This window comes from Ursus arctos, unplaced genomic scaffold (assembly GCF_023065955.2).
Source record: "Ursus arctos isolate Adak ecotype North America unplaced genomic scaffold, UrsArc2.0 scaffold_29, whole genome shotgun sequence".
Lineage (NCBI taxonomy): Eukaryota > Metazoa > Chordata > Mammalia > Carnivora > Ursidae > Ursus > Ursus arctos.
Genome location: NW_026622974.1, coordinates 32318482 through 32332054, shown reverse-complemented (window position 1 = coordinate 32332054; position 13573 = coordinate 32318482). Strand labels below are relative to the sequence as shown.

General features: G+C 37.7%; 1 protein-coding gene across 1 annotated transcript in view; it reads left to right on the top strand.

Moving 5' to 3' along the window:
• The first annotated feature begins 218 nt into the window (after nt 1–218).
• LCA5 (lebercilin LCA5) overlaps nt 219–13573 on the top strand; it is a 65487-nt gene continuing 52132 nt past the window's right edge. The window contains exon 1 of the mRNA XM_026507027.4: nt 219–443. The gene's annotated coding sequence lies outside the window, so the exon portion shown is untranslated. The remainder of the gene's footprint in view (nt 444–13573) is intronic.

Genomic DNA, 13573 nt, shown 5'->3' with positions numbered 1-13573 from the left:
AGCACTGCCTAAAAGGCGCTCGCGCGCGGGGCTGAGCTTGGGCGCGAACCACTTGCCTACTCTCGGTCGCCGCTACAGCTGAAGCGGTCAACCAATGGCTGCCTTCTCCCGTACTCATTGTCCCGCCTTCCAGTTCCACAGAACCCAATAGGAATGGTCGTCTGGTGCCAGAGACCAATGGCAGATTGGGGGGGCGGGCATCATTGGCTGCAGTCGTGCCGCAGTGCAGTATGGTCCTCCATCTCCGTTACCCTGGTGCCGAAGTAGCCGCGTCGCCACCGCCAGGGAGCTGCGGTCCCCGCCCCTACCCTGGCCGTGTGTTCAAATTTCCCGCACCCCGGCAACCTCGGCGCCCGCCCCGCAATCTTCGCAGCAACCAGGCACCCACTCTTCGGCGGCTAGACGCCGAGGCCTCGGTGGGAAGTTTGGTCCGCGGAGAGAAGGCAAGGAGGCGGGACGCCGCGTCGGATCTGAGGAGGGGCCGGGGCGGGTTGGGGGTGGGCTTTGGTGTGGGGGTGGAGACTGGAGTGCTGGGGTTGCGAAGTGAGGCTGGGACCGGAGCGTGGGGGGCTGGCTCTTCGTGGATGGAGGCATGCGAGTGGAGTTGTTAAAGCGGGGGAGGATGAGAGGATTAGGGGTAGGGAGGGTTTGGGGACGCGGGGAGAACAAAGTCGTGGGAAAATAAGTGAAGAGCTCGGCAGCGGGGAAAGTACTGGGAGGAGGGGAGGTAGAGCTACAGGTGGGGGATTGGGAAGTTAGGAGGAGACGGAGTTGTAGAAGGTTGCTTATTGGAATCTGGAAGAGGAGGAAGGGAGCTCATTGCAGGAGGATCTAGAGAAGGGGTTAGGAATGATTAGGAAACCCTAAAGGCCTGTGGAGACTGAAGATGGGAGAGGAGGGACAGAGCCAAGAAGGGGAAGGAGACTGTGAAGCTTTCGGTATCTCTGGGAGAATAAATAATTGGAGATTAAAGACATTGTGGTTAGAGTGGAAAGGCCCATTTGTCCTGGCTGTGAAATTTTTGCATGTTCTTCAAGGATGGGATGAGAGGAAAGATGTTTGGCAAAAGATGCGCCTTCTTGGCATAGATGAGTCGGAGTGCTCTGGTCGATGTTCTTCGTTGGCAGGACCAAAGGATATAGTGTTTCACAGTGGTGAAGATCATGGGCCAGGTTCATCTGAGTTTAAACCCCTCTCATTCACTTTGTGACCTTGGACAAATTACTGACATCATTAGTAACAAATTATTGGCTAGTAACAAATTAGTAGGGGCATATATATCTTTTCCATTTGGAAATGGGAATAGTAGATACTGTTGTGAGGATTAATTTATTGAGATGTTCGTACCTATACTTAGGTAAATGAAAAAAATTGGGTGGTTCTGTTAAAGTGGATTTGTTCTTGGAATTTGGTTTGTGTCAGCAATTCGATGGGCTGCAATTACTGGGGATTTTCTTAATCTTCTGCTTCTTGGATCCTACTCTTAAAGTCTGAGGAATGTTTTGGCCCCTCTCCCTAGGAAAGTACACTTGGGCACAGACATGTTTATGCTGGTCCTTTACCTTCAGTTTAAGAACTTGGATTAAATGTATCTTTGGGATCAAAAGTCATAATTTAAATGATTTTTATGTATTTATCCTTTTTGGCAGGAGGAGGGTTCTACATGCAATTTTGAAAAAGGGTATAGTTCTGGAGATCTTTATTATTTTAATTCGTATTTTTTCAAGTTATGTTTCCACATTTGAATTTTATATTATTATTCTGTTTCACTTTGGGCTCTTGTTCCTTGTTGACTTGTATGTTTATCCAAATGCACAAAAAGAAATAACAGTTTTTGATTTTCTGAATTGACAAAGCATCATTTTAAATATCAAAAAGTAGTTGGTGATTTTGGAAAAGAGATCTTTCTTTTTTTGTCAGCGTCACATCTTTTCTGTCGTGCAGTCATGGAATAACATAAGACACAGAAGAAGTCCATTCGAAGATGCTCCTCTTGGGGCACCTGGGTGACTCAGTCTGTTAAGCTTCTGATTGATTTCGGCTCAGCTCATGATCTCCAGGTGGGGAGATTGAGGCCTGCATTGGGCTCCAGGCTGGGCATGGAGCCTGCTTGATTCTCTCTCTCCCTCTGCCTCCCTCTCCTTTCTCCTTCCCGCCAAAAAAGAAGATTGCGCTCTCTCACCTGGTTCTTCTCCTGCCTGTTATCATTGATCTTCTTTGCGGGATGCTCCTCCGCCTCTGCTCACCATCTCATTATTGCATTTCCTCATAATTTAGTCTTCGGCCTCTCTTTACTCTGTGCTCTTTTCTCGGCTGAGTTCATCCTCAGGCTTCTGGTTGTCTTGGCTTCCACCATCTATATTTTATTAATGCACAATCACTTTTTATCTCTGTCCTGGAACTCTTGAATTAGCTCTAAATTCATATAGCTAATTTTTGGTTTTTCCACATAGATTTCCCACAGGCATCCTAAACTCAGTGTGTCTGATACGAAACCATCACATTTCCCCACCAAACCTGTCCTATTGAATGGTACCATATTTACCCAATTCTGTAAGCCTGAAACTTTGGAATTCAGTCTCTGAATTTGGAAGAATTTGGAATTCTTCTCTGTTCTTATAGTCCACATATAATCTGTCATCAAGTCCAGTTTGTTTTACTTGATAAACATTTCTTAATTCTGTACTCTACATCTCTAGGTGCCCTCTGTTAGTTCAAAGCACTATCATTTAGCACCTGATTTCAGGACCAGCTGGTCTTCTGCATTTAGCCTTATTGGCCCTCCAATTTTTGGGCTGGAGATTGATCTTAGTAAATGTCAGATCTTATCATTTTAATCCTACTGAAGATCCTTTTTTTCTAACCACCTTCTTTGTATGATATAAAGATCCTTCTTGTAATAGTCTCTTCCGCTTGATCCAGTCTCATTTACCATTTTGTCACTACCCCCCCAGCCAATGCAGTCATTCTAAGCATTGTCTAAAAGAAATATAATGTGAACCATACATATAATTTAAAACATTTTTCCAATAGTCACAGGAAAATACAAACAGGAGAAATTAATTTTAATAGTATATCTTATTTAACCCAGTACATCCAAAATAATATTTTAACATGATGAATATTTAAAAATATTGAGATAGTTTATGTTCGTTTTTTATGTACTAAGTTGTCAAAATCCCATGTGTATTTTACACTTACCACGTATCTCAATTCTGACTAACTACATTTCACGTGCTCAGTAGCCACTGTGTTTGGATAGCACAATTGTATACTATTTGCAGTTTGACGACATGCCTCACTTATCTCATGCCTTTTACTTTTGCACATGCTGCTTCCTCTTACTGAAATAGGGTCTTCTGTCACGAACTGCGTTCTTTTACTAACCTCATCTACCATTACTCCCCCCCCCCCACCAAAAAAATCAACCCCAAAACACACATACTTGTGTTTAACCTCTGGTAATACCTAAAGACTTAATTTACGCATTATATCCTCTGGAAGTCTTCCCAAATTCCCTCTGTCCTCTAAATCTTAGCTTTAAGTTTACCTAGCCTACTTTACTTTTTTTGTCATTAGTACTTATACTCTTGCATTATATTTTTCTTCTTGCGTTGGAGTTTCTTAATTGTAAGGTGTCAGTTGTACCTTTCTTATGTTTTGTATCTCCATTCATAGTTTGGTGGCTGACATAGGTGTTCAGTAAATGCCTTATGCATGCATGTATGAATGAATATTCTGTGATGTTTTCATTTGACTAGACTTTGGGAATGCATATTGTAGTTAAGATGCTTTAATTTGACCCACTGTTTCAAAATGCTGTTTAAATGAAGCTGATTATGCCTTAAATTTTAAGTCTAGCGTATATTGTGATCTGACCTAAAGTCCAGGAAACCATACTTAAAATCTAAACATAGTTTGATTTTAAAGCAAGAGTAGGTGTTGTGTAAATAAAGATAGGATAAAGAAATGCTTAGGAATATCCTGGAACTTATGGGTAGAAGAGTGGAAAAATGACTTGGTTTTATCTGTTTCTAATAATTTTTTCTCCTTTATAGGAGAGAAGCAGTTGCAGTTTTAAATGCAACAAAATTGTTTTTACCTTTGTCTCATCTTCAGTTATTTATATTCCTTTTTGAGGAGAGAGATCTCCTTATTTATACCTTTCTGTCTTAGTTTATTTTTATTTTACTCATCTAGTTGTTGTGTGAGCTCTTGCTGGGAGTAGAGGTAGCCATGCAACAATGTTTTATACGAAGAAGCTGAACATAGGGAAATGACAGGATATGAACAATTCTTCGATTTTATATAGTTTTTTCCCTTAAAACTAAGAACCTTTCTTAAAGTCATATAAATCAGGTAATCATTATGCTATTCCATATATGGTAAGCTTTCTAGCTTAGACCTACTTTTGATTCATTTGAAACTGAATATAAAGGAGGCATTCTGGTGCTGAAGGGGGTTATGGTCATCTTTTTTCTGACTTGTTATGTGTGACCTATACTATTTGGGATTTTTTTAGAAAGCAGTTTATTTTTGGATGAAAATTGAGTGTTAGATTTGCTAGTTTTCTTGCATTGCCACAGTAGCACTTCTGGCCATTTTTAGAAAATAAACTATTCTTAGGAACTGAAATTGGGCAAGACTTGTAGGTTTTGTGGGGTTTTTTTGTTTGTTTTTGTTTTTTGTTTTTTGTTTTTTTTGCTTTTATCCAGCTACCCTTGTACAGATAGGGGAGACAGATGAACAACTGTTAGTAGGTTTATTCTCCATCACAAAGAATTAAATTAGCTGGAGAACTGTACATGAAGTATAAATCTTCAGTATTCTATTTATCTAGTAACTTTTTTCTTTTAAGAGAAAAATAATATTTATTCGTTTAGTAATATTGTGACTAGCTTATACTAGTCAAATGGAAAGTATTGTTGTAAGTACAGGTGAATTTTATTTTGTCTGAAGCCCTATTAGGTCATCTCAGTTATTTAAAATCAACTGAGTTAGAATATTCCAACTTCACTGTGGTAATGGCTCTGAGCAGACTTTTTTGATTAGCTAACTTTCTTCCCTTCTTAGGAATTTTAGAGATTTAAGTCTTAGTTATTTAAAAGAGGGAAAATTTAACATTTCCTTTAAAACAAAAAGACAAATTTTATAGAATGAAATTATTAACGTTCCATTTGGAATAGCTTGATAGAATAATTATTCATTCCATAACAAATTAGTGAATGGTGTTGTCCACGGTGAACTAGATGGACAAGATTTCTGTTCTTATGGGTCTTCTATTTAGTAGGAAGAGAAAGATAAATGTAAGATTATTTCTAATAGTAACAAGGTCTATGAAGAAAATAGTGATTAAGATAGAGTGACTGGGCTTATTTTAATAGAAATGTCAGCAGAGCCATCTTTGAGAAGGTGACATTTATGTTGAGGACAGGATGAAGAGAAGGAGCCACCTTTTAAAGTTCTAAGAAGGGTCTTTTAGGTAAAGGATGCAGCAAGTACAAAGTCTGTGAGTTGGCGACAAGCTTGGCATGTTGGAGGCATGAACATGCCTCCGCTTTGGCTGAAAAAGTATGTGAGTGGCATGAGATAAGGATGGAGAAGTAGGCAGAGGGGCCAGATCTTGTATAAGTTTCCAGGTCTGGTTGAGGAATATGATGGCTGTAAGAAGCCATTGAAAAATATTAAGCAGGAGAGCAATGCTGTCTGATTTGAGTCAAGTATACTGCTTCCTCTGTGGAAGCAAGGATGAAAGCAGGATATCATTTAGGAGACTACTGCAGAAGTTCAAGTGAAAAAAGATGGTGGCTAGGACTAGGGCAGTAGCAGTGGGAATGATAAAAAAGAAAATTAATGTGGAATGTATTTTGGGAGATAAAACCATCTGGTTTCACAGATGGTTAGGGTGTGGGATGTGAGGTTAAGAAGGAATCCAGGATGATCCTTAGATTTGTGACATGAGTAATTTAGTAGATGGAAGTGCCATTTAATGAAATTAGAAAAATAGGAAAGAGTAGGGGTAGAAAGAGGACAAATTATGATTTTGGTTTTGGACATATAAGTTTGAAATGATTTTTAGATACCCAGGTGGAGTTGTCACATTTGAAGGTGGATATGTGAATTTGGAAGTCAGAGTAAATTAAGTCTAGATGAGATCACCTGTGGAGTGGGTATAAATGAAGAAAAGAGAGCCAATATGTGGTGTCTTGGGTATTCCAACATTTAGAGATAAGGAAGAGGAGGCAGATTCAACAAAGTAGAGATAACATTCTAGATTACTCTTCAAAAGAGATTTATTGGAAAATTAGAATAGAGCAACTGGGTCATAGATGTATTAGGACATGGAGTCAAGCAACAGCTTTATTAGAGCGTCTTTGTTGGTAGGAATGATCCTGTACAGAGTACAGTAGCAGGGGCGCAGTCCTGAGATGGAGAGAAGATATGGGAAAGGAGACAGAGAGATACGGAGATATGGTGAAGGGCTAAGCTCTGAAAAGGAGCAGAAATGCTTCTTCATTTTAGTGTCAGGAAGGCAATAATATGGGATAGAAGCAAATGGAGATGACTTCAAAGATGAGGTAGTTCTCATCTGATTGTTGACACTGAAATATCTAATGGGTTACAAGAGAAAACTTGTACAGGCTTACCTTGTTTAATTGCACTTTGATTTATTGTGCTTTGCAGAAACTGCTTTTTTTTTTTTTTAATTTGAAGATTGGTGGCAACGCTGCATTGAGCAAGTCTATCGATGCCATTTTTTCTAGTAGCATTTGTTCACTTTTTGTCTGTGTCATTTTCTAAATTCTCATTTCAGACTTTTTCGTTATAGTATTTGTTATGGTGATCTCTGATTAGTTATCTTTGATGTTACTATTGTAATTGTTTTGGGGTGGCATGAACTGCACCCATATAAGACAGTGGAGTTAATTGATAAATGTGTTCATTCTGACTGTTCCACCAACAAGCTATTCCCCCATCTCTCTCCTTGTCCTTGGGCCTTTCTATTCCCTGAGATATGACAAGATTGAAATTAGACCAATTAATAACCCTATGATGGCTCGTAAGTGTTCAAGTGAAAGTCAGACATCTCTCACTTTACATCAAAAGCTAGAAATGATTTAAGCTTAATGAGGAAGGCATGTTGAAAGCCAAGATAGGCCAAAAGGTAGTCCTGTGCATCAAACAGCCAAGTTGCAAGTGCAAAGGAAAAGTTCTTTAAGGAAATTAAAAGTGCTACTGAAATGAACACATACAGTAAGATAACAAAGTGAAACAGCCTTATTGCTGATATGGAGAACGTTTTGGTGGTCTGGGTAGAAGATCAAACCAGCCACAGTAGTCTCGTAAGCCAAAGCCTATTCCAGAGTAAAGCCCAAACTTTCAATTCAATGAAGGCTGAGAGAGGTGAGGAAGCTGCAAAAGAAAACTTGGAAGCTGCAAGAAGTTGTTTCATGAGGCTTAAGGACAGAAACCTTCTGTGTAACATCAGAGTACAAAATGAAGCAGTAAGTGCTGATATAGAAGCTACAGCAAGTTATCCAGAAGATCAAACTCAGATAATAAAGATGGTTGCTTCTCCAAACAACAGATGTTCAGTGTAGACACAACAGCCTTCTATTGGAAGAAGATGCCATCTAGGGCTTTCGTAGCTACAAAGGAGAAGTCAGTGCTTGTCGCCAAAGCTTCAAAGGTCAGGCTGACTATCTTGTGAGGGGCTAATGCAGCTGGTGACTTTAAGTTGAACCAGTGTTCATTTACCATTCCAAAAATTCTAGAGCCCTTAAGCATTATGCTAAATCTACTCTGCCTGTGCTCTATAAATGCAACAACAAAGCCTGGATGACAGCACATCTGTTTACAACATGGTTTACTGAATATTTTAAGCCCTCTGTTGAGAACTGCGCAGGGGAAAAAACATTCCTTTCAAAATATTACTGCTCGTTGACCACACACCAGGTCACCCAAAAGCTGATGGAGATTCATGTTATCATGCCTGCCAACACAGCATCCATTCTGCAGCTCATAGATCGAGGAGTAATTTTGACTTTCAGGTTTTCTTATTTAAGAAATACATTTTGTAAGACTGTAGCTGCCATAGGTAATGGTTCCTCTGATGGATCTGTACAAAGTAAATTGAAAACCTTCTGGGAAAGATTCACCATTCTAGATGCCATTAAGAACATTTGTGATTTGTGGAAATAGGTCAACATATTAATATTAATGACAGTTTGGAAGAAGTTGATTCCAACCCTCGCAGGATGACTTTGAGGGGTTAAAGACTTCAGTGGGGGAAGTAACCACAAATGTGGTGGAAATAGCAAGAGAACTAGAAGTACAGCCTGAAGATGTGACTGCATTACTGCAGTCTCGTGATCAAACTTGAACAGAAGAGGAGTTGTTTCTTATGGATGCCCAAAGAAAGTGGTTTCTTGAGATGGAATCTCCTCCTGGTAAAGATGCTGTGAAGATTGTTGAAGTGACAGAAAGGATTTAGAATATTATAGAAACTTAGTTGATAAAGCAGTGGCAAGGTTTTAGAGGATTGACCCCAATTCTGAGAGTTGTTCTGTGAGTAAAATGCTTTCAAGCAGCTTTGCATGCTACAGGAAATCATTCATGAAAGGAAGAGTCAATGAATGAGACAAACTTTATTGTCGTATTTTAAGAAATAGCCACAGCCACCCAGCTTTCAGCAACCATCACCCTGATCGGTCAGCAGCCATCAACACTGTGGCAAGGCTCCACCAGCAAAAAGATTACGACTCACTGAAAGCTCAGATGGTGATTAACATTTCTTAAGCAATGAAGCATTTTGAAATTAAGGTATGTACATTTTTTAAAGACAGTACTCTTGCACAGTTAGTAGACTACAGTATAAACATTCATATGCATTGGGAAGCCAGAAAATTCATTTGACTATTTTTATTGTAGTCTTTGCTTTATTGCAGTATTAACTTTATCATGGTGGTCTGGAACTAAACCTGCAATATCTCTGAGGTGTGCCTGTGGTCCATTTCAAGGCTTAGTACCTTAACTCTGTCACCTTAAGTAAATTGTAATCTTGAGGAAGTCAGTTTGTTTTCCTGGGTGTTAGTTTCCTTACTCTATTCAAAGAAAAAAGTGATTCCCCGGGGGGTTCCTTCCAGTGCAGAGTTGGTATGTAATCTTATTAAGCTATACTACTTATTTTTATTTGTTTATACTTTTTTAAATGAAGTCCAATTGACACACGTTACCTTAGTTTTAAGCATACAGCATAGGGATTTAACAGCTCTATAGGTTATGCTGTGCTTACTGTAAGTGAGGTTACTGTCTGTCGCTGCCAGTTCACCAATTTACATTTCTGCCACAAGTGTGTGAAGGTTCCCTTTTCTCCATATCCTCTCCAGTATTAGTAATTTATTCTTTTTTTGGTACTAGCCGTTCTGAATGGTGTGAGGTGATACCTATTGTGGTTTTGATTTGTGATCTGATGATTAGTGAGGTTAGGCATCTTTTCTTTTGTCTGTTGGCCATCTGTATGTCTTCTTTGGAAAAATGTCTATTCAGGTTCTCTGCCTACTTTTTAATTGGATTGTTTGTTTTTTGGTGTTGAGTTGGATAAGTTCTTTATATATTTTGGATGTTAACCACTTAACAGATGTGCTGGGTTGCCTTTTTTGTTTATGGTTTCCTTTGCTGTGCAAAAGTTTGAATTTTGGTGGAGTCCCAATAGTTTAGTTTTGCCAAAATCAAGAGTCCCAGATGCTTAACCAACCGAGCCATCCAGGTGCCTCAGGTGGTTCTATTTTTAACTTTTCGAGGAACTTCCATACTGTTTTCCACAGTGGCTGTACCAGTTTGCATTCCCATCAGCAGTGCAAGAGGGTTCTCCTTTCTCCACAACCTCACCAACACCTGTTGTTTCTTGGGTTTTTGATTTTTGCCATTCTGACAGGTGTGAGGTGATATCTCTTTGTAGTTTTGATTTACATTTCCCTATCAGTGATATCGAGAATCTTTTCATGTGTCTGCCGGCCATCTATATGTCTTTGGGAAAATGCCAAGAATATGTTTTCTTTAAATGTTTGGTAGAGTTCACCTGTGAATTAATCTGATCCTAGATTTTTGTTTGTTGGGAGTTTTTTGATTACCAATTCAATTTTTTACTAGTAATCCTTTGTTTAGATTTGTTATTTCTTCATGATTCAATTTTAGAAGGATTGTATTTTTTTTGGAAATTATCCATTTCTTCTAAGCTATCCAATTTGTTGGCATATAATTTTTCATAATACTTTATTATAATTCTTTGTATATCATTTGTTCTTTTTCTGATTTTGTTTGTGTGTTCTCTCTTTTTTTCTTGGTGAGTCTAGCTAAAGGTTTATCGATTTTCTTTGTTTATCTTGTCAAAGAACCAGCTCTTGGTTTCATTGATATTTTTTCTTTTCTTTTTTTTAGTCTTTATTTCACTTATTTTCACTCTGATCTTTATTATTTCTTTCCTTCTTGTTTATTTGAAATTTTGCTTGTTGCTTGTGTCCCAAGGATTTTAGACTGCTGTGTTTTCATTTTCATTTGTCTCCAGGTATTGTTTTATTTCCTCTTTGATTTCTTTATTGACTCATTGGTTGTTTAGCATTTATTTATACTTTCTTTTTAAGATTTATTTATGCTAGAGAGAGAGAGAGTAGGGGGAAACGCAAGGGGAGAGAATCTTCAGGCAGACTCCCCAATGAGTGGGGAGCCCAGATGCAGGGCTCGTGAGATCATGACCCGAGCCAAAATCAAGAGTTAGACGCATACTGACTGAACCACGCAGGCGCCCCAGTACTTTATAAAAAAATTAATATTTGTTGTTTTAGTAGTTGTCTTATTTCGTCCTTATTTCTTCCTGTTTCTTTTAATCTAGTATTTCTTGTCTTTTGTTTCTAACTTGTTACTTTTTGTTTGTTTGCTTATGTGAACTGTTTTTCTGGCAGTACTATTAGCCAGGCTACAGTGTTTCCACAAGGTCTAAGTACTAATTTTTTAAAAGTGAATTTTCACGTTTTTAAGTGTCTATTCTTTGGGAAAGCTTAGATCATTGAGTGCTATATTTTCTAAGGAATATTTGTTTTCATGAAGAATTCTAACATACTGCGGGATGTTACAAGTTTATGTAGGTTAGAAATACCCACCTTAGTTCAGAATAGATCCTAAATCAGAAACTGAACAAAGATACGAAATTGTCTAGTATTTTAGGGGTTACTCTTGTATTTTTTGTCACTATTAAAGTTTTTTTTTCATATAATTAACAGGTAATATTTTTAGGGAATATATAAATGATATGTACATAATATATTATTTCTTTTTCTTAATTGTCTCTGTTTGATGGAAGAGCCAGACCCTGCCCTAAAACAACTCACAGTGTATTCTTGCTCAGATTGCTTTCCTCATTGTCTATAATGGCATCTGTACTGTCAGTAATTTTTGTTGACTGAATTGGTGCATGAATTGAATAGTAGTTTCTATTCCCAAAGTAGGACTTTGGGAAAGTGATTGCTTATATCAAGTTGTCTTAAAAGGGTGAGAATAACTGTTTGAAATACTGGTTTTAAAATATATTTGTTATTAAAGATGTAGATTTGTGTTTTTCTCCTCTCTTCTTGAAGACCACATTAAAAGTATATTAAAGCAACAGAATGAACCTATGACTTTGAAGGGATATTAGGGTACTCTCAGTAGATAAGACATCACAGCACATTTCTGAAAGAGGAAAAGAGTAATGATAGATGAAACACATTGAAACAGAGAAAACTGTGTCTGAAAATATTCAAGAGAGAACTACAGCAAAGAAAGATTTAGGTGTATCCAAAAGAATCTTGGAGGATCTTAGAATTTGAAAAGTCAGAGAGAAAGGATAATTGAAAATGGGAAGGAAGAATAGTTGAAAAACTTTGTAACAGTTATGCCTCCTTTCCTACCCAGTCCCATACACAGTGACTCAGTGTAATAGTCCCTGCCCTTCACCACTCCCTTTCTTTCCCATCAAAAGATACAGAAGTAATTTCTTCAGGAAATCAAAATAAGGACAACCTTAAAAGAGAAATAGAGTTGCCATGGTGGATATTTGTATCTGGAGATTATCCCTCCTAATTCTAGCTTTTAGGGAGTCCCCTGGAAAATGGCTGATTCTCTGCTATTCCTAAAGCGAAGTGTACCTGTCAGGAAGCCCTATTCATAAGTACCTGTTTTCCATTTATTCTTTTCTTTTTCTCTTTTATATATCAATGGAGAACTGAAAATTACCTTCAAAGAAATAAAACCATATATAGATGAAAAGCCAGTGGTAAAGAGAAAAACTCTCACCAGGTGAGAGTTCCTGGATCAGTAGAGACTTTAAAGCAAATAAAATGTCTATTTAATATTCTCAGAGAAATGAATATATATTGCCTGAGTAAAGCAAGAACAGGAGAATTTTTTTTAAAAAAGTCAGAACAAGAAAGAATTCTTGGAAATTAAGGTGTTTGCACAGAGTAAACAAAAGCACAACAACCCTGGATAGTTATAAGATAAATTGGGTGAAAATAGAAAGAGCAGTCTGTTACTTAGATGGTAGAGGTCTCAAAAAGAATAAACAGGAAAGTCAGTTATCAGAAAAGTAACATAAAAACATTTCTAGTGCTTAAAGATACTTGTTTCAATATTAAAAGAAAGAGGAAAATAACGGGGCAACACAATCAGTGAAAAAAGACACCTACACATGTCGTGGGATTGCAGTATAAGAGGAGGGAAAATCCTAAAAATTCCTAGGGACGAAAAGCAAAAGATAACCTGTAAGGGAATGCGAATCAGATGAGCGTAACTAGATGAGCATCAGACGTAAACTCCGTAATGGCAGGGATTTGTGTGGTGGTTGTTTTCATTATGGTTACATGGTGAGAGCTCAAAAGAAATACATGTTGGTTAAAAGAAAGAGTGTAACATCTTTCAAGAACCTCTGAGGGTTTAGAAGACAGTGGAATAGTGTCTTTAAAGTTCTGAGAAAAATAACTTAGAATGCAGAACTTATGAAAACTACCAAATTGGAGGGCAAAATAAAGACATTCTGGGGCATACAAGGACACAGAACATTTATCTCAACCTATTTACCCTTTCTGTAGACGTTATTTGAGGATATGGGCTAGTAAAATGATGACCAAAACTAATAAATATGATGACATGAGCTATTAGAAATGGTGGATTAACTCAGAACTACTATAAAAATGATTCAGAATGACAGTGGTACCACAGGTCTACAGAATAATTGGTTTAAATTAGAATCAGAAATGATTGTTCTCCAAGAAAAATGTTTTTAAGAGAAGGAATGGAATGCATTTCAGGCTGTAGATAGAATGACTGGCAAGCTAGGTAAATATTAGTGATATAAGAAGGTTCTTTTTTCTTTTCAATAAGAAAAAAGGACAAGAAAAGAAAAAAGGACAATTAGGAATTCAAAGAAAAAATGTTCCATAACTAACAAGTCGTTGTATGTTGCAACCATTTAAAATGAGTCACAAGTTAAATCCTCAATTTCATAGTCTTTTTTTATAATAATTTTTTGTTATGTTAT